The following is a 26,070-nucleotide window of genomic DNA, read 5'->3' as shown; positions in this document are numbered from 1 at the left end:
TTTAAGACAGGGTTTCTCTGTGTGGCCCTGGCTGTCCTGGAACTAGCTCTGTAGACCAGGATGGCCTCAAACTCAGAGCTCCACTTGCCTCTGCCTCCCAAGCGCTGGGATTAAAGACACGTGCCACCACTGCCTGGCTGATTTTATGATTATTTATAAGGTGTGATGACTCTTTTCCACTCCCAAATCATGATTGTCCACATCTCCCTTTTAGGATTTTCCCATGATTCTCTTGAAAAACCCACAGAGGGACGCACCACCACAGTATAAGTGATAGCATGATGAAGCGACAATCTTGTAAAGATGCAGACCTTTTGTTAGTACCTACATGCTGGCAACTGGGAACGGTCTGTGGTACCTTAGACTCTGATAAAGTGGACAACCTATCTGCTGATTCAAGGATGTTTACCTCTAAAGGAGCATCCTGTCCACCAGAAAACGCAGCAACCAAGGCACGTTCTTTATCTAGCCTATCGTATCTCAGTGCTTCATTTTCAGAGGGGTCACAGATGTTTTCTGAGTCATCTGCCCTGAATACTTCTAGGTCAGTATCAAGTTCACTGGTCTGTGGCTTACAGACTGTTCTTCCTCATTTTTAAATGTCATGTCATCTGTCTCTGTCCAAGTTCCTGAGAAGGTCAGAGGCCTGTTAGAAAGCCTCTGAATCTCATGAAGAGAAATGGTAAAGTTCATTTGTTTTCAGTTCTCCCCCACAGTTGTCCAGGTGAGATGAGGGTTGCAGAAGTTGGTGCCTACTGCCAGCTTCCTTCACGGAAGCAGGGGAGGGTGCCCTTAGCCCCCGCACCACCCTCTTCCATTCTGCAAGTTTTCTGTGCCTCATCTAGTCAGTTCTCCTCCACGCAGAGCACCTGTCTGTAGCATCCACACAAGGATGAAGGCTCCCACCTACCCACCTCCACCAGAGCTGCCACTAAACACTCACCCCTAGAGGTCTAGCTTCTCCTTGGGGTGACCACAGGGACCTCGAAGGTCCCCAAATCTCCAGGAACGGCAGTTCCCAGCCTTACCCTCACGATCTCTTAAACTTTCCCAAGAAGTCTTAGTGGGACAGATCTTCCAATGTGTTGGCAGCAAAGGGCAGGCGCCTGGTTACCTTTACCTACGTCAGCTTCCTGAGTGGCAGAACTCCAGTCCCCCTGCCTAAACCTCATGACTTCAGAAAAATCCCTGAAGAATTGGCCTTGGTTTTCTCTCATTTTTGTTTTCCTCCCTGGCGCTGAGCATGGGCCTTGGCCATGCAGGGTCAGTGATCCGCCACTGAGCTCCACCCCCAGCCTCTTTGTGTTTCTTTATCGAAGAGATGTGGAAGAAGCTGAATGGCTGGACGTCGTTTATTGTTATTTATGAAAAGAGCCAAATCTCCCGGCCTTTTAAGACACGCCTTTCAGAAGACAGGACGCCTGCCACTCGAGCCCTCAAAGGCGTGTCGGTCGACGGGATCTTAGCTGGGACTCTGCGACCTCAGGCTGGGTCAGGAAGTGACCCGGACCTGACCTCAGGGAGTCGCTCCTTGGGGGACTTTTCCCTCTCCCAAACCACTCTTGAGCGGATAAAAACAAAACAAAACCAAAAAGCCGTCCGTCTGCAGGAACTCTAACCCGCGCGGCTGTCAAGCGGCGCAGGGACGGAGGTGCGCTCCTGCGCCTGCGTACAGGAGTCGAGAGAGGCGGGGAGCCCCCTGCAAAGTGACAGCTCGCTAGCGCGCCTCTGTGGGACGCTGCTGCTCGCGAGTCACGTGGTGTTCCGGAGGCGGGGCGCCTGGCTCGCTCCGGGGCTCCGGAGAGCTCGCGCAACACGCGGGGAAGGGGGGCGGGGCGCTCCCGGCTGACTGACAGCTCTCTATGGGACACCTCCGAAGGACCCGGCTGCTCGCGCGTCACGTGGGGCCAAGAGGGGCGGGGCGAGTCCGGCTGACTGACAGCTCGCTCCGCCGCGCCTCAGAAGGACCCGGCACCGCTCGCAACGCTCCGCGCCTTCGCAGCTGCTGCGGACCCGACGGCGTCCGCCCCCTGGCCGGTCCCGCGGGCCGCTGCGGTGAGAAGGCCTCGGGCCGCCGTGCTGCGTCCCCGAGCGGCTGGGCGGCGTGGCTGCCTGGGGACAGGTGAGGAGGGGTCGCTGGCGGCGTGGGCGGGTCGGCGGGACGGCGGGTGCGGCGGGCAGGGCTGTCACTCCTCCAGCCTCGGTGCAGGGCCGCCGAGGGCCGCGAGCTGGTCAGAGGCCAGGACTGCGCGAGGGGCCGCCGGGGACGGCTCGGACCCCGAGGCCGCTTCCAGGATTCGGGAAGACCGGACCCAGTCATGCACGGGGCTGCGCTCTCCCGCGTTGCTGGTTGATGATGGGATGCGGGAAGGTGACTAGGGGAGGAGGAAGGAGGCTGGGCGGTCGAGTGCGGCACAGGAGAGCGACCGATCCAGTGAGCGGGAACCTGTGCCGGCACAGGTGCGCTGGCACGGGCTGGGCCCCCGACGACGAAGTGGTGACTCAGAGGTAGAGGCGAGCTGGCAGCTGTCAGGCTGGGCTGCCCTCTCCAGGCTGGGATCCAGTAACCCGAAGCTGAGGTTCTGATTCATTCCATTCGATCTGCCTCCTCCCCAATCCTGAGAGCAGGGCAGACACATCGCATGAACCCCATCACAGGAGCAGAGGCTCACCCTTCCCTCTTTCCCACACTGTGGTCAGAAGTAGGGATACTTAGGCCTTTGAGGAACAAGATGGCAGATAAGATGTTTCGATGGACTCCGTGGGAAAAGTTGACACCTGAGGTTTTCTTTCCCCCTCAAACACTAATGATTTCTTGGTCGGCGATGGTCGGCTACCATAGTCTCTGTTGCATTCCAGAAGTTTCTTGTAATGGTTGTCATTTGGATGGTTTGTGTCAGTTCATGTGGAGTGGATTCCTATTTCTTGAGAATGTCACAATTATAAGCAGTGAGATGAGCATATCACAAGCCTTAAAGACACTGAAGTGAGGTATCTCCACAGACGCTAAATGCAAATTCTATCTTCACGGCAATGTTTGCTTCAAAGGTAATCTGTTTTATAGTAACTCCAAATGGTGCAGAGGGAGTTATAGAGTGGGCAAGTCATGTGAATACCTGGCTTTCTTCCCTTTTCTCCCTTCTCTTCATCAGGGTAAAAGAAATGTCAAGGGGCTGGAGATACGGCTCAGCAGTAAAGAGCATGTAGTGCTCTTTCAGAGGACAAGAGTTCAGTCCCCAGAACCCACCTTAGGTGAATTACAACCACCTGTTACCCTAGCTCGACAGAATCTGACTCTCTTCTTTCCTCCTCAAGCACCTACATTCACATGCGTACACAAATTTAAAAAAATAAGAACAACTCTTAAAAAAATAGGAATGAGATATCAAAAGCCAGATACAGTGGCATAGGCTTGTAATATTAGTAGTCCAGAAGCTGAGGCAAGAGTTACCATGAGATCAGGGCCACCCTAGGCTGTATAACAAGACCCAGTCCAAAAAGAGGAAGCAAAAGCTGAATGATTCCCCAAAATCAAAAGCCCACTTCAGGGAGGAACAGCAATAGGGGGATGGCTCTCACTGTCACAGTGTCCTGTTGCTCTGCTAGCTTCCAAAGTATTTTCAACAGGAGTTCTTGTTCATCTTCACCATTAATTTGGGAGTGGCAGGTGGCGTTCCTACTGTGTCACAGATGGAGAAACCGAGACTCACTTGTCCAGGACAACTTAACTGTTGGAGGCAAAGAAAGCTCCTCAATAACTTTGTTGCTACAAGTGCTGGATATAGTAACTCATCACAGAAGAGGACATGAGATGGGTCTGGATAGATCATGCCTCGTTCTGGGCTGGGGGCCTGAGTGGAGCATCCTTTTCTGCCCTCCTTGCCTCACTGACAGTCAGCCTGGCTGGTCAACCAGCATCACCATACTGTTACCTCTCCCTACCCTGGCTGTGGCAACTCAGATTTGTTTTCAGGCTTTGAGAAAGCCAGTAGGAAGTTCATTGCAGAGCATCTTTGCTCAAGTGCCTCGTGTTTCCAAACAGGCCAGATGTCTTCAGTTATGATGCAAGACAGCATGGTAGACCTAGGGAGACCTGTCCCCAGTAGTTTTTCCCCATCTCCCATCTGAAAGAGAAGCACTGTGGAATACACGGAGCTGCTGTAGGCTCTGCTGGTTTCACCTAGATTGTGTACGTGGCATTGTTTGAGGTTTCGTGGCATTTTCTCCCCTATTTTTAGTATGCACAGCTGTTCCTGTTAGGGAAGAATGGGCTTTTTATCCCATTCTCTAAATCCAGGCCGCACCACAGGACTGCAGGGGGTTGCCTTGTGTCTGTCTCAGCAGGTCAGTGGTTCAGGCCAGACTGAAAGCCAAGGTCTGACCTAAAAGGGGACTGTGTTCTTTCCTGGATAGCATGTTTAATGAAGGTCACAGGAAGCCATCCTGAGGACTCATTGCTGCAGAGGTGCAGGAATTAGGACTGATAAGCCAGGACAATCTTGATGGCCAGAATTACAGAACATTCAGGACTGTTTTTAGTAAGATCCCAAAAAGCAAAGGACAAACAGTACAATTAGAAAGTCTTGTTTGAAGAATGTCATGGTCTCTCAGGATGAACTTCAGGCTTCTTTTAGGCTGCCAGGTGCTGACTGATCTCACCTGTTTCTCCAGTGTCAGCAGCTACCCAACTCACTCCCAGAAGTCCCTCCTTAGGCATGCCCAGTTTGCTGGGCATGTACACTGGTTGTTCCTCCTTCCAGATTTCCCTGTAGCCACCTCCCTGTCATTAAGGTCACCACTCCTACATCACTCCTATATCACATGTTAAATGAGACCTTCCCTGATAGTCAAAATGATCTTTCTGTTTCCTCTGGTTCCCAGCCCACTCCCTTCAGCATATTGCACTATTCTTTCTCTGTATTGGAAATGACCTTGTTTCTTTGAGAATGTTTTTATTATCTGTTCAGTATGTGTTGCTGTATCCACAGGCCCAGAACAGTGGCTGGCTTGTAGTAAGTGCTCAATGCATACTTGCTGCAAGACTGTTTTCTATCAGTCAGAGCCTTGCAAGATGGGAGGAGGTGTTACCAAGGTAGACACTGAATTGGTTTTCTTTTACTGGAGATAGGCTGGCAGCCGACCACTGGGCAGGAGAGTTCAGGTATAGGTGGATGGGACTAGAAGCCAAGAAATGGGCTGTGTCAGTCTCCTGGAAGAGCTAGCTATGAAAAAGTGCCACACACTAGGTGTCGCAAAACTAGATAAGTGTATTCCCTCAGAGGTTTGTAGATCAGAAGCCTAATGTTGAGGCATGAGCAGGGCTGGTTCCTTTTCAGGAATTCAGACTCCAGCGTTTTTCAGCTGCTGGTGGAGGGGAACCTACATATACTTCCCTTGCAGCTGAAGCACTCTAGTCCCTGCCTCTGTGGCCACGTGGTTGTCTCCTTTTGTCTTTGGGTCATCTCTTATAGAGGAAGCAGTTAGACTGAAATTTGGGTCCATTGTATTCCATTGGGGTCTCAGCCAGCCACATCTAAAACTATACTTTTCCAAATGTCACAGATTTTGGGGGATAAAGCTTCAATTGACATTTGGGGGGAGGGGCATAATCCAATTTAACATCTCCCAACTACACGATCTAGTGACCTTTAGTTGGGCGTAGTGGCACTCACCTGTAATCCTGGCACTTTGGAAGCTGAGGCAGGAGGATTGAAGCAAGTTTGAGACTAGTAAATTTGCAGTTAGTCATAGCTACAGAGCAAGACCCAATTTCAAAACACTAACAAGCAAATAAACTTTAAAAAAAAACTACAAATGTGGTGACATTTTAACAGGGAAAACTGGTGGAAGGTGCTTGCTGATATTTAGGGATGATGGCAGTGGTATATATGCTTTCTTAGAAAGTGTCCATGATCTTCCCATCTTCAGGGGAAGGATGCTCTGTGTACATCATTGCAGGTCCTGGGGCAGGACTTTCTTCCTTGGCTTGTTGCTAGATTCCATTCAGTGAAGTAGAAATAGTTTGTCAGTGTCGGGTATTAAGAGGAAGATATCCCATCCCTGTTCTGTCTACTGTGGACTTTCCTGTGTCTCTGTGTGGAGGAGGTGATGACATCCGGGAAGATGCGCCCTCCCTGTATGGTTCCCAAAGGCTGAGCTTGTTGGTGCATGTGTTCTATGACCTTGACCGTTGACTAGGTATGAGCCCTTCAGGAGCTCCTGCCAGGACGATTTGAGGTTTGTGGGGAAAGAACTTTGCCCTTCCCCTTCTGGCTTTCTAAATCCTTGTCTTGTTTTTATTTTCTTTGAGATGGGAATCTTTCTGTGTAGCCCAGGCTAGCCTATAGCTCACAATCCTCCCTCAGCCTTCTAAGTGCTGGAATCACAAATCCATGCTACAATGACCAGGTTGTGAGTATTTTTAGATTAGGTAATCCATGTAGCTGGAGATGTTAGTGAAAAGTTGCTTTGGTCACTCTGCTGTCCTCCTCCAAATACACAAGCTACCATTATTGCCAGCATCTTGGGGCTCCTTCCAGAGACTTGATGCTCTTTTTATATTTTCATTCCCAGTCACTACAGGACTGTTGTCTCTCCTCTCAGCCTTCTTTCCTCCTGCCTCTTTGGTGCCCAGTGGACTGGTCCATGTGTTTAGAGATGATGACAATACCCTTGCCAGTTCTATATTGGGAAGGAGAGTGCTAGAAGAAATGATTCAGTGGTGGCGCATTTGAGAACATGTGAGAAAAGCGCTTCTCTGGAGGGTGGTTTTCAGCAGCCTGTTTCTGCACCCTCATTAGCTAGGTTAGAGCTGACAGGGGTGAGGACAAGGGACCCTGGAGGTAGGGTTGCCAGATCTTCCGTTCCAAGGGTGAGAGATTGTCCAGAGCCTTATTATAGCTGGTGACAAGCATTGTGCCCAGCTTTATGAGATTGTCACCTCAGTCTCCACAAGAGCAGTCTGAGGTAGTCACTGGTAATATCCCAATTTACAGCTGAGAAACTAGGCATAGAGGAGCCAAGGAATTTGCAAATCCAGGTTCCCTGGCTCTAGGCCTGGCTCCTCAGCTTGACTACTCCACTTGCTGTTCTGGGCTAAGCCCCAGTAACCTATGAGACCCCCTCTTCGTGTGTCTCTGTCAGGTGCTGGAAACAACACTGGCCCTCTGCATTCTGTGCCTAGGAATTCCTGTTGCCCTACCAGCCCTGGCATGTAGTTTCTAGCCCTTATGAGCCCCCTCCCCATCAAGAGCACTATCTCAACAGCCTGCAGCCTGGCCAGGTGAGCCTTCACCAACCTCACTCACTTTCCTGCCTGGTCTCAGCACTTCCTAGCACTTTGGGGATGCAGGGGTGCTGAGGGTGGAAGGCTGCAGATGGCTTGAAAGCCCTAGCTTCTCTGAGCCTGGCTGCCATCCTACTGCCCAGTTCCTTCTGGGATGATGCTCAGCTCTTGGCTTCAGACCTAAGAGGTCACTCACTCTTCATATGTCTTCAGCCTCCCCTTGCCCTTTCTTTGCATAGACTTTAAACAGCCTCCTCCCTCCCCTTTTTCTTTTCTGTTTCCTCCCCCTCCTATTTTAAAGAGCTTGTTGAAGTACATTTTACACATTATAGAATCTACCCATTTCACGATTCAGTTATTTTTAGTAGCTCTACTGAGTGGTAAGGCCATCATCATAGTCTAATTTTAGACCATTTCCATCACCACACCCCCTAAAAACCAAGTCTCTACTGATAGCAGTTACTCTTCGTCCCATCCCCACCCAGGAGTCACCATTTTCATCCTCATCAGGGTTCTGCCAGTCTGAGCACTGGGAAGTAGGTGGCCCTTTGCAACAAGCATTTCTAGCTGAATCTTTTTGGTGCATGGACCAGTCTTTGCTTTCATTCAGCCATTATTTAATGCCTTCTGAGAAAGTGTCGTGCCTTCTGTCCCTCTGTCTTCCAGCTCCACGTGCCATCTTACAGACATGCCTTTTGCTGTAGGTGGGCAGGTGAATGAGGGTGCCCTTAGCATCCTTGTTGACTCAGTTGTGAACTTTAATTTGGGGATGGTATTAACATCTATGTATCTCTGACTGGTTTGAACCCACATCCTCCTGCCTCAGCCTCCCTAGTGCTAGGATCACAGGCAGGTGGCACTAGATCTGGCTCAGATCTTGTTTGAATTGCATGAGTTTGTTCATGATTGTCTTATTTGTATCCTAGGAATCCTAGTTAGGGTCTCTGTTGCATTTCTGTCATAGCCCCTTTTTCTGGGACCCCTCTCTGACCTCTTCTCTCTCTCTTTCTCTCTCTCTCTCTCACACACACACACACACACACACAGGGGGGTGTAGAATGATAGTGCCTGTGAGAATCACCAGCTTTGGTAAAAGAGATACTTAGACAATGTCCATGAAGCTACCTACTTGCATTGTGGAGGAAGGATTGTCAGGAATAAAAGCTGCTGTTGGTCTTGGCTGTGTGGGCTTCTTCCAGCAACTTTTTCCAGCCTCTAAAGCCAGAATTGGGTGGCTAAGACCCACTGCAGGGCAGGAAAATTTCCAGCAAAGACTGGTGCAAGGGTTGTTTTTCTCAGTTATTTCCCCCATTCAGAGCTTTGTGCTGTGTGCACCCTAGGCAGGGGCTCCTACCCAGCCAGGTGTGCTAGAGACATTTCCCTGGCCTTTGCATCTTAGGCAGGCATGATTCAGAGCAGATGAGTCACAGCTGCAAATTCGCCACTGAGCTTGGGGGAAATGGGACACTGGAAAGAGCAGATGCAGTGCAGATGGAAAATACCAAAGTAGACAGGCACCAGTGGCTGATGTTGAGCCAACATCCTTGAGCTGGGAGGGGTGAGCTAAAACTGGGGTGCAGAGCTGGAGATCCTAAAAAGAGATAAAGGTCCTGGAAGAGGAGGAGCCCCATCCTAGTTAAACTATCAATGTGGAGAAAAGCTTTAAATGAAATCCAAACAGCATCAAATCAGAGATGTCCTCCCCTGGTATTTTAATTTGGGGTGGTCCAAAGGAAATGGAAATCCAGCCAATAACCCAACCTAATGCTGCTTCTATTCTGGGACTGTGAATACTTACAGCTTACAGCTGGGCATGGTGATGCATGCCTATAACCCTGGTGCTTCTAGCACCTAGGGCCTGAGCTATAGGGCTGGGGTCAGTGCCTCTGCTTGGTAGTCCTAATTTTGTGATGCTAATGTGCAGTCTGCTCCATGAGCAAAATGGAAATATATCCTAGGATATAAGTCTCAGTCTTTAGCTGACCCTTCAGGACTAGCTTGGAACCCTCCCAGTCCCAGTTTCTGACCCAAACCTTTGCCTCACTGTTGGCTACATGGTCAGGTTCCCTGCTTTCTCGAGCTGGAGTCTCCCTGCCCATCTAGCTTCTCACTCAGTACCATTCAGCAGAAATTTAAGGTAACCACATGGGTAAATTGTGATAGAAGCCACATTAAACTTCCTTAAATAAAGGGGACAGTATAATAAATTTAATTATTTCTATGTAGCCAGTATAACTGACTTTTATTTCCATATGATATAGTCTTTTAGAAGTTTGTTTATTTTTGTGTGTATGGGTGTTTGCCTGTACGTGTGTCTGTGTACCACATGTGGGGTTGGTGCTCATGGAAGCCAGAAGAGGATATCAGATCCCTTGAGACTGGAATTACAGACAGCTTTGAGCCACCATATGGGTGCTAGGAATCAAACCTTGGTCCTCTGAAAGTGCAGCCAGTGCTCTTAATGGCTGAGCCATCTCTCCAGCCCACAATATAGGTTTCTTTGGTTTTGTTTGTTTTGTTTTTATTTTATTTTATTTTTTTAGATAAAGTTTCACTATATAGTCCAAGTTGAGCTAGAACTACTGTCGCCTTTCTTCAGCCTCTTGAGTGCTGGGATTACAGGCAACATTGCCACACCCACCTTATGATAATTATTACTGAGAGACTTTACACTCTTTTTTTTTTTTTTTTTCTTGTATGAAGTTTGAAATCCTATGTCCAGGACATCTCAGTTTGGACAGCCACATGTGGCCATTACCACTGGGCAGTTCAGCTCTTATCTGTTCACATGTGTGTTTCACTCACAGCACTAACAATGATACTCAGGTTTCTGCCTGTTCTTTGGTGCCTCTGACTGGAGCAGAACCTTGCTCTTTGTTTTGCCCCCTCCAGACAAAAGTGTGTCCCACTGTAAATGCATGGTGAATTCTGCTCGGTAGCTCAGGGGGCATGAGGCCAACCACATAAAGTCTCCACTGTGCATGCAGAGGCAGCTTAGTAGTTAGTGCCTTTGACACCTTTTCTCACAGGACATCTTAGTGTCCAGGCAGGAAAACCTGCCTAAGGGCAGTGCTTTGAGACATTTGCAGTGTCACACTGGCTCTAAGAGCCCTTTGCTGGGCAGGGAAGTCCCTGTTATAGAGACCAGTCTGCTGAAGGAATACCATGCTACAGTGAGAAGCCCAGCTGTGGCCAAAGCAGACGGACAGCTTGCAGGTCCACCATGCTATGGAGAGATGCCATGGTCTGCTGTCACCCATGGTGCCTGCTCCATCACCTCTGGTGAAACCAGGAAGGTCCTTATCCAGGAACTTGACAACTCCATGGAGACCCCACCTTCTCATTCCCTTTTGTCCCAGGTTGGAGTCTCTCAACCTAAGGTCTTTTTCCCCTCAGAGGACAGAGCAAATGGGAGCAGCCTCCACTGAGAGCAGTTGAGCTGAGAGAAGAGAAAGGTGCCTATAAAATGAGTTAGATTTTTGCCAAAAGCAGTAGAGGGTCTGCATCTGTGCATATGGAGTGGTCCTTGCACTGTTTAGATGCTTTCTTCACCATTCACAAGACAGTGGCACCTGCAAATCCTGCACCTCCATGTTTCTAATATTCCAAAGAGTGGGGACTGAGGGTGTTTATCTCTTATTGCATATGAGTTCGCACAAGAGAGTTCAGAGCTGATTTTATTATGGTTAAAACAGTTGTCAATTATATACATTTGAATTGTATGGTTTGGGGGAATACTTCCAAATGTGAACTGAAGCTGTGCTAGGCTTCTGGTATTGTTTGTCCATCCAACTCTCCATCTAGGTCTGAGTAAGTCTGCATTGGCTATATGGGGGACGTCAGCCCACCTCGATCCTCACTCTTGCTGCTTTACACCATCTGCTTTTGTGATCTTAAATGTCTTCTTGTGTTTGCATGCTCAGATTCCTACCAGATCTGACACAGAAATGTAACATCTCTTTCTCTCTCCTGTGTGTGTATGTCTCTGTGTATGTGTGCACGTGCATATCTGTGTTCATGTCCATGCTGATGTATGAATGCAGTGCCATGGTGCTCAGGTGGAGGTCAGAGGATAGGCTTAGGTGTCAATCTTCACCTTCTTCTCTGTTTAAGACAGGGTTGTTGTTAACCAGTGTATATGCCAGGTTAGCTTCCAGGCGTTTGTCTGTCTCCACCTCTCATCTTACTGTGGGAACACTGGGATTGCAATGGCACACTACTTCTCATGGCTTTTCAAGGGTTTGGGGGTCTTCCTGCTTTAAATTGAGTTTCCCTGCTTGTGAGGCAAGTATTTGAACCACGGAGCCATCTCTCCAGTACCAGGAAAACAAGGTTCTTAAGATTCCCCAGGCAGAATCAAGCTTCCACTTCGGTGCTGCCGTTAGCGGCTGCATCCAGAATTGTGGCATTTGTCAGGGTTCTAAGATACTTTGGGTATGTCTCTAGCTTGTAATTGGGATGTGAGGCCATATCCTATTTATCTTCACATCTCTGGGGCCAGCAAGGATCTAATCAATGGATGTCAAGAAAATTACCTGAACTCTTCAGAGTAACACCCTGTATCCTCCCATCTGTGCCCTCTGTGGGAAGGAAGGGGAAGTGGCATCAAGGCAGCAGCCATAGAATCTGAGCACTCTGTACTAAGCAGAGCTGAAAGGAACGGTCTCTCCAGGGGCTGCCAGGCCACTACAGTACTGTGGTTGTTTGAAGGGTTCTTATCTGTGTTCATCAGCTTTCATTACTGAAGCATAATATCAGAGGCCACTGGGTAGAGAGAAAGGTTTGGTTAGCTCACAGGTTTAAGGCTGAGCTGCATTGTTGGTTCAGCCTCTAATGAGAGGGACATACTATGGCAGAGCCTATGGAAGAAAGTGGTCTCATCTCTAGCCTGAGCAGGACAGGATTAACAGAGTCCTAATGACATAAGTACCTCTCATTATCTCTGCCTCTAGACCATTCCCAGCTCCTTCCATATTTCCAGCCTGTGGACCACGCCTGTAACAGGATGGACCCTTGGAGGAACACAAAGTCCATTCCAACTATAGCGACATCCACAATCCGGTATAGCCAGGCTGTGGAGTCAGGCTCTGCCGCTCTAGCTGGACTTCTGCAGTAGCTCTTTGGCCCCAGGTAGCTATGCAGCTTTCTAAGCCTTAAGGCTTCTGCACCCACAGGCTGACGTAGCAATGGACTTGGCCTGTGTGGTTCAGTGCCTGGAATCTTTTGACAGCACGTTAGTTGCCATTACTTTTAATAATAAAGAAGCTCTTGCCACTTCTGGAAAACCCAGCTGGGCTGCTCTGCCAGGAGTGCAAGCAGTGCTGGATGCAGCTGGTTTTGACCCTGTGACAGTCAGTGATGTGATTACATAGCATGCAGAGGACCCATGTCACACAGTCCTGGAGAGGATGCAGCAAGGTCTCCTTCAATCCACTCTTGCATTCAAATGCAGTTTTATAAAAAAAAATTAGAGAACTATAACTGTATAGAACTTCTACAATGAGAGGCATAAAATCTTTGAAATTTAAAGTGCTTGGTACACAGCTGTAGTTTCAGCTACTAAGGAGGCTGAGATATTAGGAACCCTTGAGTTCAAGACACATAGTGAAATCTGTGTCCCTCCAAAAATCCAAAATTTGATAGTATCTCAGATACAAGTACTGGCACACAGTAAGGTGCATGCTCAGGGTTTCCAATTCCCTCTCTCTCTCTCTCTCTCTCTCTCTCTCTCTTTCGGTCTCTGGGTCTCTCCATTTCCATCTTACATGGTGTCCTTCTCTGCCTGTTTTGTGACTCTGGTGCTCCCACAAACCCCGTGTGTTTCTGTGTGTGTCTTCTTTCTGGCCACTGAAATGACTGAGCAGTCTGATCTGATCAGAGGCGTGTGGAGAAATGGTACTCCCTCACTCCCCCATGCTGTATTTTTGCAGATTCTGACCCATAAGGCTTATTTAATCTCTTGTGTCAAGTTGTCTGAAGGATCTGGCATGTAATTTTAGAAGGTTGTAAAAAGGAGGTTGGCCTCCAGGATTAGTACAGGACATACCCAGACATCAAATTCTTAGCACAAAGGAGATTTATTACCCCAGAGGAGCAGGGAAGGCACTGCAAAGGCAGCAGTAAGCGCAGGAAAGCAAGAGAAGGTGTTTCTGCAGGAAGGGGGTTTTAAGGAGAAAATTGAAGAGCTTGTGCTAGGGTGAGTTTATAAAATCTGACTGGACACATTATACAGATCATGAATTTTGATTATTGCACCTGAAATGACTTGGTGGCTAAATAAGGGAATAGACCTTGGGGGCTAGCGTTAGGAATGTAACAGGTTTTAGCATGGGAGAGGAAAAAGGGAGGAAAGGGCAAAACCTGTCTGTAGTGTTTGCCATGCTCAGGCCTGCTAAAACCCCTTCAGGTTGTCTAGATCCAACCTTCTGCAGCAAGAATAATTGAACTGGGATGAATCACTCCAGGAAAAGCATGTGAAGGCCATAGGGGCAAGAAGGCTAGGTGTGGTCTGCCAGAGTCAGGCCTCTGTTCCTGAGCCCTGCTGAGCCTGGCCTTCTTAGTACTCAGTTCTCCACAGTGTGGAGAAGGCTATACCAGTGCACTCCTCCTCTGCCACAGAGGCCCCTTCCCAGGAAGATTAAGGAGTGGCTCTCATGACTTGCTTGGCCACTCTTGCTCTTTTCTTTGGGTTGCTCTGCTCCACTCCCATGGAGATATTTGAACAGGTGAGATGCAGGAGACAGGTGCAAACATTCCCTCGCTTATTTCCTCAGTGGGTGAGGGAGAGGCAAGTGTTTTGTGTTGCTTATCATTGTCTGTGGCCCTGACTCTTGGGCAGTAAGTGGTGTTGATTTATAGGGAAGGAAGGGCATGGGTGGATGCCTGGCAGAGTGCAGGAAGTTGAGGTGACCTTCTGTGTCAACCATGGTGTTCAGGGAGCTGACTGGAAATGGAGCTGCTCCCAAGAGCTCCTGAAGGAAGCCTGCAGCACGCACCATTACTCCTGACAAGAGCTAAGGCTCCTGTTGCCCCAGCGGCTCTGGAAGCATCTGCCCTCCCACCCTGAGAGAGAGACACTCATCCTGGAGGCAGTTCCCCTGCTCATCCTGTCAGCAGTTTGTGGAGCTGGGGCTCATCTGGTTTTCTGTGACATAGGAGCCCTGGGGGCTTCTGGAACAGCTTACTTCCCCTGACCCCCACACTTGGTGTGGGCTTTCTGTGGTGCCCTGGACTCATGGCTGAGCTGCTGATGCTGAAGGAGAAGACAGCCAGCGTAGATATAGCCTGAAGAATGCCCAGCAGGGGATGTCACAGTGGCAGTGTGCAGTGTGACGTCTCAGAATCAAGCTATGGTCCTGGCAATGGTGCATCTGTCCTATCAAGTGAGGGAGGTGTTTTTCTTGTTATCCCTGGGTGATTGTAGCTTCCTGAAGAAGCCTGGTGGGACTTGTCCTTGTGCCCTGTGAGTTTTGCCCCTCATCCTCTCACTTGGTGTCTCTCTTACTATGCCATGGCACCATTCACATGCAGCCACCCTCAATTCTAGTGTGATTTGAGCATGGATGCTCTTCTCCTCATTGGCAGAGGATGAGAAGGAGTCTGGCATGGGAAGCCCCAGCTCTCCTCTCTTCCCTCCTAATCCAACATCCACTCCATTGGCAGGGAACTTGGAATTGACCTTTCTCATTTCCAGCCCTTCTCTAGCTTCTACACCTTCACTGAGCTCCATTGTTGTCATGAGAAAGTGAGACTATAGGAGTGAACACGTCTGTCCTTTGTGGCCTGCTAATGATAGCCTGAGGTGACACAGACTCTCAGAGGACCAGGTTCACAGCTTCCTGTCAGGGAGGGCGGTGGCTGAGGTAGCACAGGCCTGGGGAAACCTGGGGAAAGCTGGGTCTGAGTACCAAGTCCAGGTCCCATGCCAGGCATGTGGTGGGAGGGTGCAGCCAGCTGCTGAGTCTGGGGTGTCTAGAGCCTCCCTTTCTCTTCTTTTTCTCCTCCCCCCCCCCCGCAAGTTTATTTTGTGCTCTACTACTGCTCCACACTCCAGCTGCTTTCCTTACAATCATCGTACAGTAAAACAGACATGTTTCTCAGGTAAGGCCACGAGCAAAGCATTAATTCTCATGGTTGTAGGGATTGCTCAGACGTTAAGAGCACTTGTTGCCTTGCAGAGGACTGAGGTTCAGCTCCTAGCACCCATGTTGGATGGCTCACACTACCTGTAACACAAATTCTAAGGGATCTGACGCTCTCTTCTGGCCCCCACAGGCTCCTGTATATACTTAGTGCACATATAGACGCACAGGTGGTGGTGAGGTGGGATGGTGTATAAGTCTTCAGAAGAGAAGCCTGGAACAGCATACAAGCAGCCTGATGCCCAAGGCCAGCATCCATCCAGAGTGGCGAGTGACTTGATGGCCTGAGCACAGCTGTGGTGAGAGGGAAATGGCCTTCTCCAAAGACTGATCATTGCATCCCAGGAGTATTTCTTTTCCTGTCTTTGGATTTTTAGAAACAGGGTCTCATGTCTTCAAACTCAGTATGTGGCTGAGGATGACCCTGAGCTTCTGATCTCCTTGCCTGTGCCTTCCAAGTGCTAAGACAACAGGCGTGTGCTGCCTGCCATATGTACTTCCACCTGGTTACCTGTGCTTTTCTGCTTCTCAAGACGTCCTCTCTGACTGCTGGATTATGTGTGTGAATCGTGTATAGTGTATGTTTGAATGTGAGTGTGAGGGGTGTGAAATGGATTCCCCAGGATTAGCAGCTTTTTTGATCCATGGGCTTTGTCCTTTCTCAGCCATAGCTTCAGGGGTTTTGGTTTGGTTTGGCTACTTCTCTGTTTAGTGCTGTCTTCCTTTCCACACACACATATTAGAGCCCTTGTTGTTATTGTCCCTTGTCTGCAGGCTCAGCTCATTTCTTCCTCTTTTCTCTGTTGCTGGGATTGGATGCTTGCTGACCTTTTGGTGTCCACTGACTGTGCTCTGCCATCCACTGTTGATCCTCTCCAGTGAGGTTTTAATTTCCCATTCAACAATTTCTGTTTGATTTCCCTTTATCTTCTTCTCCCCTGAGACTTCTAAATTTTTCCTCCAGGACCACCCTGCTTTTCTTCTTGGAATAGTTTTCATAATAGCCATTCAGAAACCTTGTCAGCTGATTCCAGTAGTGGTACCCTTTAGGTGATCTGAGCATTTGTTTCTCTCATGAGGACTTCCCTGGTTCTTTGTGTGCTGGGTAATTTTGGATTAATTCTGAATGTTCTACATGTCAAGTTATAAGACTCTGAGTCATGTTTAAGTCTCTCAGGGAGTATTGATATCTTGGCTTTAGCAGGCATTAGCTTCTGCAGGTTTTGGTTTGGGCTTTGTTTCCCATGACTCTGCCCAGCTGCTCTCATCTTTCCTTGCCAATCTCTCCATACAGTTGTACCCATAGATGCCTGAAATCCTAATGGTACCAAACCTATGATAAAGCTTAATTTACAAATTAGGCACACCAAGAGATTAACAACAATAGCAATATGGTGAACAGTTACATGGCGCACTGTAATGTATGACCAGCATATAGCCTTTTTACTTAAATGGTCATTATTGAATAAAAGAAAGACTATCAAAGCACAAGCACTGGGTACTAACAGCAGATCTGATAACTAACATGGTTATCAAGTGATATTGAGTATGTAGAGTATACATATGGATATGCCAGGACCCTCCTAGGCAGGGTGGAACAGCATGTCAGGAGGTCCCATTACACTATTCAGAACAACACATGATTTAAAACAGGAATTTTTATTTCTGAAAAAGATCTATTTAGTGTTTTGAGACTGCAGTTGACTGAGTGCAATAAGGACACCATAGATAAAGAGAGACCTCTGTGTTTTCCTCTTGCCAGGACCTCCCCTCTCCTGACCTTCAGCCCCCCAGTCAGGGCTTTACCAGCCTTTGTTGTGCTTTTCCTGTCTTTGTGCTTATTTCTGTGTCCAAGAAGACGAAGAGGAAAAACAGTGTGGTTTCCACCCATTCAGACTTTTCTGACTGAAAGGGTTTTTCCCCCTCAGGGTGGAGGTACCTGTACACAGGCTGCCTGCTGCTAAGGAATGGCCTGGGGACTGGGCCACTGGAGAACGGAGAATAGAGACAAGGCAGCAGGGAAACCTTGAAGATATGTCTTACTGTATGGAAAGCAAGCCACCTTGTTCCTCCCCCTAAGCTAGGGCCGGATGAGCAGCTCCCCTTCCAATGTTCCATCCAGGCATTGGGCTATATTTAGTCCAGGCTGAGGACAGCAGAGGCAGAAGTGACAGCCTCCTGCCACTCTGTTGGTACATTACATATTAATCTCTTCTCTCACCTATTAGCCAGAATTAGATTTTCAAAGGCATCGGTCTGCATTTTCTGCAAGTATCAAGGCCACATTTGGGGTGAGGCAGGTAACCAAGCGCTTGCCCAGAAGTGCAGGCAGCCTAGTAGCTCCAGCCTGCAAGGTACAGAACAGAGAAACTGGACTGAAAAAAGAAAAGAGGAAGTTAATGCTTGTCTGGCCAGGAACCGTGTGGTTTGTATGAAGAAAGAGGAGAAAGGTGGCTGATTGAGCAAGGATAAGTGCAGTGCTGCTGTTCTGGGCCTCTCTGCAGCTCCTTCGCCAAGACAGCTTCTGGTTCTGGCTTCATGGAGTAAGTAGCCTTCTGGGCTAAGCTAGTGAGTGACACCAGATGAGTCTCCTCTCTACCTGGAGCATCGGCTGAAGGTCCATAATCTGAAAGTCTAAAATTCCCAGTCCTTCAGAGTCTGAAGCCCTCATCACTAACGTGATGCCATAGCAGACCTCATTCGAGGGTTCAAGGCAAACACAGGCACACAAAAATACTGTACAAAATTACCTTTGGGCTGTGTTTATAGGACACATGTGGAAAATGTGCATATTCCCAAGCATGAAGAATCTCAGATCAGCCACAGCCAGCCTGTATGAGATGCTCTCAGATGGAGATGCTGGGAAAGACTCCTGAGAGTGGAGTCTTGAGCTCAAGGTTTTAGGTGTTTGCATCCAGAGATGGTCACCGTGCAATGTAACTTCCTGCAGCAGAGGCCAATCAAGCTCCATAAAGAAATTAATATCTAGCCGTTCTTGAAGGAGCACGCCCTATGCCAGCACTAGAGAAGAGGAGGCAGGTGGTTTCCAGACCAGTCTAGGCTGCAGAGTGAGATCCTATCTCAACAACAATAAAAGCTCTCAGTGTGTTTATACGTGCTTGTGTTCTTTCATAATTTTTTTACTCTCAAAAAGCAAAGCTTAAGTTGACTGTGACAATACACGTCTATATTCTCTGTGAAGTAAGAATGGTCAGTTTGAGGTGAACCTGAGCTACCTACTGAGTTGTAAGCCACCTTGACTACAAAGTGAAATTCTGCCTTAAACAGACAACCAAGAAACAACCAAAAACCAAGGGTTGGGAATGTAGCTCAGTTAGTAGGGTGCTTGCCTAGCTTTTCAAAGCCCTGGGTTTAGCTCTTGGTACCATATAAACTAGATATGATGGAACCTGTAACCCTAGCATACCAGAGCTGGAGACAGCAAGATCAAAATTTCAGTATCATCCTGGGCTTTATAGTGAGTTTAAGTCTAGCCTATCTCAAAAAGAAGAGATTAGAAAAAGCTTTTATTGCAGGAATGATCCTCACTGGATTAAAAAATCCTCTGAAGGATTGGGTGCAGTCCCCATCAGTGAATACATGTTGACCAAGGTGGTCAGGGTTCCCCTCACTGTGGAGTTGCATGCTGAGCCTCCTTCAGACACTTAGTATGAAGCTGCTGAGTGCTTCTAGATCCTTCATCATTCATTTGATCCTTACAGCAACTCTCGAAGGCAGCGAGGCTTCCCAAGAGCTGTGATCATTTTACTGCTCCCCTTTTCAGTTTTAGTCTTGTTTTTATTTAACAGAAACATTTTCCCTGATGCCCTGCTGTCAGTGTTGTCCTTATATTTCAATGAAGGGCCAGAATTAATGTAATAAAATTTACGTAATGTTTTAATTGCCTGTTTTGGTTAGTTTCCCATCTTCACTGTGTGCTTAGATTATTGCCCTAGAATAGACTGAGCAGGCAGGTATGATGACATGAGGGGGTCAGAGAACACCATGTAGAACACTGTCAGCTTGAGTTTTCTGCATGTGGAGGAGCAGGTTTCCAGCTAGCTAGGAATTTAGCCAGAGGGAGAGGCAAACTAGGAGAAGAAGACAGCCTTGAAGGTTGGGGTATATGGTATTGAAAGTGGTGAAGACTCAGAGGTGCTCAGCCATCCTTCTGAGGTTGCTTCTGAATATTGGAAGCATTAGTCTTTGCCCCTGGAGAACTGTGTGGGCAGCTTTGACAGAGATGACAGGTGTCCTGAGTAGGCGGAGATGGACACTGTGGCCTTTCTGCAGAGGACTTCAGGCAGCCTTCCAGGGCTTCCTGCCTCCAAGACAATAGCTTGATCTCTCCTCCCACGGGACACAGATGTCCTCTACATACACACATAGCTTTGTGCTTGACCCTCTCCTGGGCCAGCAGACAGCACTGAACCTGAAGAGAATGAACCATCACTCTCTCCCATAATGACCTCCAATGGGCTTTCTGGAGTGGAAAACTTTCTTATTTCGTGGGAGCCTGTCTCCGTCTGGTGATAGCCAGCTCTTTTCTCCATCCCAAAAGGCAGATACTATTCGTATATTTTGCCAAATTACCTTAAAGAATGGGAAGTCAAGCCAGTCTGTCAAGATTGCATCCAGCTTTCTCAGTTGTTGATTTGTCCTGTTAACTGCAGCTGGCCAGGCATGGTGGCACACACTTTTAATCCCTGCACTCAGAAGACAGAGACAGGGAGATCTGAGTTCAAGGCTAGCCTGGTCTACATAACAAGTTCCAAACCACCCAGAGATATACAGTGAAAAAGCCTGTCTTAGATAGATAGATAGATAGATAGATAGATAGATAGATAGATAGATAGATAGCCTGTAGGTGTTCATAGAGGAAGGACAGTGACTGGCATTGAACTGGGGCTTGTGGTTATTGTGGAAACAGTAGAGTTGGGGAATGGCGAAGGTCACAGAAAACAGCAGACTTGCCTGAGATAATGGAACCACCACCTCTAAGTTTTGACACACAGAAGCCCAGGGCTCAGACTTGAAGGAGCTGTTGCTTTTAATCACAATTCCCACCCTCCCTTCCTGGCCACTTAGGCTGCTAGACTCCTAGAATATTCTGGATGTTATCTGTAGGTTGGTATTTGTTCTGGAACTTTCTGTGGTAGCCAAGTCAAAGAAGGAGAGGGGAGCCTGTCTCTGCAATGCCATATTTTCAACCTGTGGCACAAAGCCTGACTCATGTAGGTATGAACAATGCTGCCAGTTGCTGTTCATGGAGAATGTCACCTATTTTCTCCCTGTAGATTAGAGACCAACAGTCAGCTCTGTCTTTTCCCATGGCCCTTGAAATATGTAGCCATCTCCTTCCCAGAGATGATAAACTTGGCATCCCTCTGCATAAACCATGATGAGAAAAAGCTAGGTTGAGTTTCATAGAGAAACATCTCAGCTAGAAACAACAGGAGTTTCTTCCTGGGAAAACCTACTTGGCTTTCCCTGCAAGAAAACCCAGTGTTCAGGGTCATACTGGTCAGTGGGCCTTACCTTGTTGGAACCCTATGAGCCATGAAGAGTAGTCCAGTCCTTCCTACCCAAACCCTCAAAGATGGAAGACCATGATCCCATCTCCAAATAGTTGACCTCGACCATGAAATCTGCTTCCTCTTCAATGTTCCTGTGACATGATCCAGACAAGTAGCAGCTCTGCATTGTTTAATTCCAATGCCCTTGGATGCCAGCCTCTGCCTTCTCCTTTCATCTTTTTAAAAGTGCAAATGTATCAAATTAAAATGTCTGCAAATCTACTATTCTGTATAAACAGATGACTCCAGGGTCGCTCTGGACTTAGGGTTGAGGTTAACAATGTGTACAGATAGCCAATAGCCAAGGCCATGGCGACTCATGGTACTGTCGTAGAAAGGGAAACTAACCACTGCTTCCAAGGTGCAGAATGGAAGCAGAGTATTCTCAGCTTTCTCATCCGCACGTTGTTACCTGGTTTCGATCAGACACTTGTCAATGCATCTCATTCTAGTTTGTGTGGTTGCTATTCCACATATGGATTCACAGTAAGTATGTCTTTGCCCTTTGAGTGCATATCAGTGTGGTGTTTCTTCATGGGAAGGCACAAGCCTTGGCTGTTCTGTCCTTGTAGCTGACCACATGGGTGGATTCACGTTGCAAGGACTCTCTTGGCAGTGTAGTTACAGTTTATATACTTTATTTATTTTTGCCTAAAAAGTAATCAAATTCTTGCCATTCTTGTCGCCATGCAGTGATGTGGTGATGGAAACAGTAAAGGGCACATCTGTTTCAGAGGTCTTTTTTATGAGAATGAGATATAGTATCCATAAATTACTTAATCACAGTGCCAGGCCACTTGGTTCTGTCCTATCATGAGTGTGTTACCTATGTTCTAAACCTGGTGTGCTGTTTCCACAGTAGTGGGCCCTGGGCTGTGTAGACAGCACACACTCACATCCAACTCTTGCCACTCCTCCTCCTTTGTCCTCACTGAGCATCTTTGGTGTGACTTCTTCCTAGATTTTGTCTGAACCTGACATGGGACCTCTCCTACTTGTGTTTCTCCTCCCTTTGCCTGAGACAAAAAGGTACTCTGCCTGTGACCTGTCAGCGGTCAGCCCTGGCCTCCTGGTTAGCTGTGGTCACAGTTCTGTACCATCCTTAGCTGGCCTCTGAAAACAACTCCAACTACTCTGTACCCTAGACCTGCCTACTCCCCCCCCCTTCAAATGTCTCTAGCTCTTGTGTTGGTCCCACACTCTTGGCAGTTTTGTACATGCTTTTCTGGTTTATGACCCTCACCTACTTCAAGATCCTCCCCCAGAGCTATAGCCACATTTCACCTTCAGCTTTATACTCAGGGGCCATGACTGTACGTTGATGGGTGGCATGTCAGTCTTCAGTTCAGATCCAGAACCCTGAATGAAGACCCAAAACTGTCTCATTCCCCACATAGCAATTCTGTCTCACAAGGCTACTTCTTAGCACTCCCCAACATGCTCTCTACTTTTCAGTGTAGACCAAGATCATGACACAGTTGCTTACAAGGCCTCCGTTGCAGTGGCAGCAATTGGTAACCTGTTCAGGCCCACCGGTGGACAATGTCACAGCCTAGATGTCGCTCCCTCTGTGTCTCCCCTTACCACAAAGTGACCTAACCATTGATGATATTCATGGTCTCCCCTGAAATCTTTTGTCATGGTGTGCTCTTGGCCTCTCCTCAGCCACCCTTCGCCAAGCCTATTCATGGTTATGGCCTCTTTGCCCAGCTGCCCCATTATGTAGATCATTGGATTGTCCCCATTTACCAGCAGTGTGCTTTTGGAGGCTGGAGCTGAGGTAGAGTTGCTGGGAGTTGCTTCCTCTACCCTCCTCCACATAGGAATGTCTCCTGCAGATGTGTAAGGTGCTATTGGTGTCTGGGGACATAGCCAAACTTCCACTTTCTCAGTCTCATAGCAGCTCCCTCCCTAGCAACTGCAACACTGTTCCTGTTTTGGCTACCACCTTACTAAGTTGGCACTGGAAACCCTCTAGGAACTCCAGCATGAGACATCTGGCACTTGATGGGAGGCCTACAAAATGCCATGCATGTCTTCGCCTAGCGGCAGTCTCCAGCCAGGCAGATCCCCATTGCAAAGGCACAGGATTGGGTGCCTGCTGCTTTCTAGACTCATTTAAAGGAACATTTGGTCTCTGCCTTGTTAGAGACTTTGTCATTGGGACAAATGTCTTTTCACAGGGAGTGAAGCAGAGGCTCAGCGGTTGGAGAAAGTGACTACAGGTGCCTGTGTCACCTTTGGTTTGGCCACCAAAAAACTCAACTCATTCCATTGCCTAGGGGTTTATGTGATCCCACAAGTCTTTAAATTACCCTGGAGTCATATTAACTGGTATAACTCTATAAACAGCTACCTGTACACCTGGCTGTCTAAGAGGACATTGATAATTTTCTTTATGGTTTGACATACTTATATTCCTTGGAACAACTTCTGTTTCCTAGCCCAGCCATCTACCACCCCCCACCTTAACTAGCCATAGGTCCCTTCCTGGTTGCACAGTTACTTACCCTCAGTGAGGAACAGGTTGGTTGATCAGGAGCTCTGGAGTTAGACTCATCAGCTTGGCAGAGTTGAGGATCTTCTGTTGGTCTCAGGGTAGGTGGCCTGTTTTTGAACTTTTCCAGTGGCTGCCACCTTGTTGGGGTACTGGGCACCTGATTCTGTCAGGGACTGTATGAGGCACTGTGTCACAGCCTTCTGGGGTTCTTGTTAGGTTGGGAAGGATGTAGGGGGGGGGTAGGAGTGTACGCGCAGAAAATATAGAGGGAGTCGCAGAAAGCACTTGTTGGCAGCAGACTGGGTGTGTGTGCTGAGGTCCTGTGAGCCTTGGGACCACCTGTGCTTTCCTCCACTGTGCTTGCAGTGATGTATGGTTATCTCAACTACTCTCTGCTACTGTCTAAAATAGCTGATAAAAACAACACGAGGAGGAAAAGACTCAGTGTAGTTCACAGTTCCAGGTTCAGTCCATCACAGTGGGGAAATCAAGGCGACAGGAGCCTGAGGCACATAACAAACAGAAATGAATGCTGGTGCTCAGCTCACTTTCTTCTTTTTACTTAGTGTGGGACCTCAGCCCAAGGAGTGGTGCCATCCACTGAAGTGGTCATTCTAGTTTCTTTTAACCTAAACAAGATATGAAAATCCCTCATATCTTGCCAGAGGCTAACCTAATCTATATAATCGGTCTCAGGTATGCCAGAGGCTTATCTCATGGCTAATTCTAAGTCCTGTAAAGGTGATAACATGAACATCATACGGGTGTCTAGGTTAAGCACCCATGAAGGAAGTGCAATGTTGGATACTCTTGGGTTTCTCTCTTAGGAGGCTGCTCTGCCAACTCCCACATTTGCATCCACATCAGCATAGTCAGTTCCAACCAAACACTATTCAGGGCACCAGAGATCACTGTTCAGAGAGGGCCACTGGTGTGTTTGCAGCTGTCATGAGAAAAACAGCCACTAGCTAGACGCAGAAGACTCGGGTGTCTTCTAGTGTTGAAAAAGGACAGATGACAGGTATACTGCCAGGCCAGAAGGAACATGCAGAGGGAGAGGGCAAATTGCCTTCCTGCCTCCCAGCCCCACTGGAAAGGGGAAGGGACTGAAGTCTTCAGTCTCCAAAGCTTGAGTGGCAATAGGAACAAGAAGCCTTAATAAGCCATAAAAAAGCCTGTTAGATCCCAGAGCAAGCTGGGAAGCCTGTTAGATCCCAGAGCTGCCTTGGGTCTCAGTAGCTTTTTTTTCTGGTACCCCAAGGCTACAAGAAATATCCAGATGTCTACACCCAACAGGTATGTATGTCCTAACAACATTTGTCTTCCTTCCTTATTGCTACCAGAACAAATAACTGTGTACTTAGTGGCTTTAAGTACACACATTTACAACTTTACTACTGTGAAGTTCAGAAGTTCTCAATTGGCTTATTCGGATAGTCAAGGTGCTGGTAAGATTTCTTCTGAAGGCTGCAGGAAAAAATATGTTTTCCTGTTTCTCCAGCTTCCCAAGGCATCTGCTTTGCTTTGGCAGCTCCTTGGCTTCTAAGACTTTATCATCAAATCCAGCAGCCTAGCATCATCATTTCCTTTTCTGACTCTGACCTCCCTTATCTCTAAGGCCCCTGGTGATGACTTCAGGCTACCTTCATAACCCAGGACCATGATGCAGTTTTTCCAAACTCCCTCCTACCCCCACTCTTGGCAGTTTTAAGACAAGAGACAAAGCAGATACATGCAAGTGTTATGCTGTATGTCCTGTTCATGCAAGGGTTAAGCTACAGGGAGACCAGACATATGTGCACACATATGTATACTGCATGTGCATGTAACCTTTTTGCTCAAAATTACCCTCTAGGGAAGTTCCATACCTCTCACTGTGGTGGTGTGTTGGGAAAATCAGAGTTTGAGCAAAGCTCAGGGGATGTGGCCAAGGGCAATAGCCGACAGTTTTGTCATAGTTCCTCCTGAAAGCTGGCTTGAAAGGGCTGAGGCAAAGATGGGGTAGGGAGGAAGTTAGGTATCCTCCCTACCCTCAAAATGTTGATGACATAGCAGCCTCCCACAGCCTGCCTGTTTGGCTTTGCCTCTCTGTCCTATACTTACCTTCCCTCCAGACTTCCTATGGCCTAGCCAGTCCTTATATAGCCAGGAAGGCTTCCCTGGGCTACTTTTCCCAGGAGCAGCTTCCCAGGAGCTGCCAGGGCCTCCTAGGCCATGGTCCCCTTAGGACCTGTGTGTGGTTCTGGTTCCTTTCTAGACATAGCAGCACTGTTTGGAGTATTGTATGTGTGTACATTTGTTTGTTCGTGTGTGTGTGTGTGTGTGTGTGTGTGTGTGTGTGTTGTCAGAGGTCAATGTCATGTCTTACTCAGTTGTTCTGTGTCAGGTCCAGAGGAAACTCCATTTCCCCAAATTCTGGTGGTCAGACAAAAGCCAGAGTTTCTCAGGAACTTGTGAAAGCTGATTCTTCTCTACAAAAAGAAGCCATTTCCCTTATCACTGGCAGAAGAGACAAGCCCAAGCTCCCTCAGTATCACCAAAGAGTCCATGCTAGCATCCCAGCTCTTA

At 47.9% G+C, this 26,070-nt stretch overlaps 1 protein-coding gene across 3 annotated transcripts in view; it reads left to right on the top strand.

Annotated features, from left to right (window-relative positions):
• Positions 1 to 26,070, top strand: part of Kiaa0513 (KIAA0513 ortholog) — a 60,659-nt gene that overhangs the window by 9,106 nt on the left and 25,483 nt on the right. The window contains exon 1 of one of the 3 annotated variants that reach the window (XM_021654464.2): positions 1,904 to 2,122. The exons of 1 other annotated variant lie outside the window; for it this stretch is intronic. The gene's annotated coding sequence lies outside the window, so the exon portion shown is untranslated. Of the gene's footprint in view, positions 1 to 1,903; positions 2,123 to 26,070 lie in introns of those variants that run through there. One more of the 3 variants, XM_021654462.2, reaches the window with a different exon arrangement.

This window comes from Meriones unguiculatus, chromosome 10 (genome assembly GCF_030254825.1).
Source record: "Meriones unguiculatus strain TT.TT164.6M chromosome 10, Bangor_MerUng_6.1, whole genome shotgun sequence".
In the NCBI taxonomy this organism is placed as follows: Eukaryota; Metazoa; Chordata; class Mammalia; order Rodentia; family Muridae; genus Meriones; species Meriones unguiculatus.
The sequence above is the reverse complement of the archived record's forward strand: the minus strand, read 5'-3'. Positions and strand labels throughout refer to the sequence as shown.